Source organism: Rhagoletis zephyria, unplaced genomic scaffold (assembly GCF_001687245.7).
Source record: "Rhagoletis zephyria isolate East Lansing unplaced genomic scaffold, Rhagoletis_zephyria_1.1 Rzeph_scaffold_00346, whole genome shotgun sequence".
Taxonomy (NCBI): domain Eukaryota; kingdom Metazoa; phylum Arthropoda; class Insecta; order Diptera; family Tephritidae; genus Rhagoletis; species Rhagoletis zephyria.
Genome location: NW_016157430.1, coordinates 64,543 through 69,371, shown reverse-complemented (window position 1 = coordinate 69,371; position 4,829 = coordinate 64,543).

The window sequence follows — 4,829 nt, the reverse complement described above, 5'->3', positions numbered from 1 at the left end:
ATGTAGAATAGGTATAATCGTAAATTTCGAAGATTGATCGAAAGGAAACGGAACGCAGAATACCAAAGTTGCCAAACGGAGAAAATTTCGATTCGAGTCGAAATGCAGAATAGGGCTGAATATGACATTGACGGCAAATTCCAGCTGCTTTAAACTTGCACTTTATTATACTAAAATTGAAATAGAAATCTCGAAATTTTTACGAAAGTTTGTCGATTTTTTTAATGTTCTAAGATCTAAACTTTTTTTCATACAGTTTTTGTTAAGGAATTAACTATATTTTTATAAACAAATAATTAGAATTAAAAAATAATAAAATAAATAGTCAACTCTAGTCAATATATGAGTGTCGTGAAGTTATGATATTTAAGAACATAAAAAATTTACGATGACACTGTTTCTAACTATATGAAGCTGATTTCGACATTTTGTTTTAATAAGATTTAGTATCGAAAATATTCTTTCAAAACTTGCCTAGGAATGTGAGGTTGATAGCACACCTTTTGCTATGTTATAATGGTTATTTCAAAACCTTTTTTCAAAACTTACAAAGGCAAAAACGAGAAGGCGAATACAAAAAGATAAAACGAACTCCCGCAGTGAATTTTCAGAGCTACGTATATATTTATAGTATTCATCACATAACTGTACTACAAAGTACTGCGTAGTAAACGAAATTGTATCAAAAAAGTACAATTGTACCAAAAATGCCAACACTGATGTAGAACAAAGCAGAACACAAATAATATTAAACTCATTTAAATTATTTTCAGCCTCTCACTCGACCAAATGAGTAAAATCCAGCTGGGTAGACTATACTCGATAGAGACAAAAATTGCCGCCACAAATAAGAGTTAGTATATTTTGAGTGTGTTCTTGTTTTGGTCGAAATTACTCTTAGTCATTTTTTGAATTAGTGTAAGTGCTCATTTGCACTAATTTTTATGGATCATGAATAAGAATACTAATTTTATTAGTACTCAAAGCCGGTCTCTGGTCTACACAAGCATGTTTAGCAACATAGCTGGTTAGGGATGACACTTAATTCATTACTGTTGTTAGCTCCGATAAGTAGCGGTTGTTTCAGCTTCAAGCGCTTGTTATTAGCAACAGTCTTCCAACCTGTGGGGGATGGTTTAATACTAGTACCAGAAGAAGTAGTTTCCACTGCAGTGACGTTGTTTACATTAGCATCCACCGTCTGCTGGGTGGGCGACAAAGAAGGCGAAGACGAAAGTGTGGGAGTAGCGGACAGTATAGCGTCACTTGAAGTCACGATTGAGAGAATACAAAGGTTGCGCCGATCTCGGACCGCTATTCCTCTCTTAACGAATTTGACAGAATCGTTGTTTGCATGACGTCACACTTGTGCAACTTGTTTACGTTTTCCTTGCAACATTTTTTCTTCTTCTTCCATTCTTGCTGACGTTTTGGCATTTCTCTCTCGCAATTGCACCAGTGTGACGTCACACAAAAGTTATTCTCAAAAATCCTCTCTGATCGGCGCAATCTTGTATTCTATCATTCTTGACTTGAAGTTGTGGGAGTAGCAACAGGCAGCTTAGCTTTGTTGGTGTTAGTGTCGTGGTTTACATCCACAGATATCAGGGTGGCCGATGAAAGAGATGGAGGCGATGATAAAGCCGAGGTTGCGGGCGGACAATAACATTCCTCAATATTGCAGATTATGGGTGCGTTCGAGATGGCAATCACAGCAGCAGTGTTGCAAATTTTGCCAAAGTATCACGTTCGGCGCGAATATGTGGCAACACTTGCAAAAGTCACACGTTCTGTTGACACTTGATGAGCGCAAATTATTGAAATAACCGGCAACAAAAAATTTTCGTTTGCACAACACAATGGAAGAAGAAAGGTAAGCATAATTGTGATTTATTTCGTATCATATGAAGATCTATGATATAGATAGGTTGCAAATAGTTTTGATTATTATGTCTCTTTACTTTTTTGCAGCGAAAGACTGGGTTCCGCTCTTAATAAACTTTTGGTACGATGCCGACTGGACATGGAGGCTGAATTTGCTGCCGGCAAAAAGAAAAAATCATTTCTTTGGGGTAAAGTCCTAGAGGCCATGAAGGCCGTGAATCCCGAAGTTTCGGATTCTAAAGAGCTACTCCAGAGAAAATTTTTAAACTTATTGGCATCGTAGAAGAGGATAAAGAAGCGGAACAAAGAAACAGGAAGGGATGCTACCAGCTGGGAGTATTTTGACGAGTTTGACGCTGTTTATGTGAGCCGACATTCAATCCAACCTCCTGTGGAAAATTTGGAGTCTTCCTTGGCAAGACCCCATGTGAGGAGAGCGAAGGCGAATCGGATAGCTTCGCTGGAAGCGCAAGGAAGCGCTCCAGAAAATCAACGAACGAAACATTATTATATTTAAAGACAGAGGCTAGTCAAGAGCAAAAACGCCATGAGGAACTAATGCAGCTGGAGAGAGCGAAGTTAGAAATAGAAAAGGAAAAAATTGGCGTCCTAAATGCGTTAAGAGAAATTTTAGAGAAGCGATCATAAACATGCTTTATTATAAAATAATAATAATATAACACTTACTACTGAACTCAAGCTTATGATCTCAAATGAATTAATGTTTATGCTATAAGCATTTGTTTTGTTAATCTTTTTTTATTAATTAATAAACGAAAACTTTACGATGAAAATAACATTTTTATTTCGTTTCTTCTTATAATTCATTCCCTATTCTCGTTAATGTTTTCGATAACTTCTATTGCGCCAGCATTGTCAGATATATTTTGTTCTAAGTTGTTTTCCAAAGAATCCATTGAACTTAGACCGCCGTCATGCTCTATTATAAAATTGTGTAGTATAGTACAGGCCATTACAATTTTTGAAGCATCCTTTATAGATGATACATCGATGTAATTTAATATTCTAAATTTTTGTCTCAAAACGCCGAAAGCCTGCTCTATTAATACTCGTGTGGAACTAAGGTAGTAGTTAAATCTTTTCTCTTCCGTAGAAAGATGCCCATTATCCCTATATGGGACCATTAAATATTTTGTTAGCGGATAAGCGGAATCTGCTAATATTATGGCCCCGCTAGCAAGCTGAACTTCGCCCGACGTGATCTTTTGATAAATTGGGCTATTTTTTCCAAACGTTGGCGTCGTGGCAACTTCCAGGATAGCCAATAAAGAGATCCAAAAATCGAAGATTGCTATCGCATATAGCCTAAAGCGACAAAATAAGTTAAAAGATTTACATATGCACTACACACGACCAGACTGTTTAAATTCTTCTACCTGCATTATTATTGAAAAGTGTCCCTTGCGACGTAGTAGCTGATTGCGTCGTTTTTCGGGGAATTTATTATGAAGTGGATTCCATCCACACATCCAACAACAAAGGGGAACGAGTTTGGTCTTTTCGCCTGGAGTCTTTCCATAACGTCCTGCTGTTAACCGTAGGCCAACAAATTTCATTTCTAAGGCAGCATACTGCTTTAATGGTTTTGAAAAAAAAGTTTGTGAGCTGTCCCCTTTCCAACGTTGAATCGATCAGAGAGCTGTCGATATGTAATTCGGCTGTTGCTTAGCTTCCACAAAGTTAGGTACAAGGACTGTTTCAATGTATAATGCGTGTCCAACGTAGACCAGAAAGGCTGTAGAGCATTCATTAGTTTCTAAGCAAAGTAAAAACATTGATTATAACAGAAAACAAAAGTGTTTAATTATTATACTTACAGCAAATGTGTCACGAGTCATGCGGAAGTGGGAGAAGAATACGTCGCCATCATATAGCTCAATTGCGTAAAAAAAATTTTGGATTTTTGTAACTCGTCTCCTTCTTAGGATTTATTTTAACAGAAGATTCCTCTTTGCGATTGCGATTCTTCTTCTCCTTCCGATATTTAATAAAAAATTGCCTCCACTTTTCTCAATCTCGTCTATTATTAAAGATATTTCCATTTTTAATTCGAATTGTACTTTGTGAAATTAACCCTTGCAACTTCTCTGCAAAACATCAGCTGAGTATCAGCAACAAAGTGTCAAACAGGCAACAGAGTTGCTGTACTGCTATAATTATTAAATAGCTCGAACGCACTCTATATTGTCGCTTACAAACATTAGATCTAGAATTCTATCTAATTTGTTAACATACTTATTAATTTACTTAAGATTTAGACTTAACAGACTATCGATGAGGTATGACTCATGAGAGGCAGTTATATTGTTAGGAGTGAGCCCGAAGTCCGAAAAAGTATCCGACCAACGCACATTGCATAAATTAAAGTCACCTAAAACACACGAGTGACTCACCAAGTTTGTTCAAAACTAGAGAGTTGATATTATCAGCATGCGCATGATAAAGGTCATCCTTACTATTTGGTGGAATGTAGGAAGCCATGATGATGATGAACAAGGAATCGTTGAACGACGGGCCCAAGTTTGTTCAAAACTAGAGAGTTGATATTATCAGCATGCGCATGATAAAGGTCATCCTTACTATTTGGTGGAATGTAGGAAGCCATGATGAACAAGGAATCGTTGAACGACGGGCCAGTGACACATACACAGATCTGATCAAGAAGCGAATTATCATTATCAAGCGCAACTAAATACGAATGCAGATTGCGACGAACTGCAATTAAGACACCTCCTCCTCTTAAACATCCAGTTTTCGCAGAGTCTCTATCCTTTTGGTAGACATTATAAAGGTTAGCGTCGAAAAATTCATTATCATTAAAGTCTGAATTCAACCACGTCTCAACAATAAAAAAAAACGTAGTCGAGCTGAGAACTAAAATTGCGAACTACAGCGTGGCGACGAATAACTGTTACCCTTTTTTA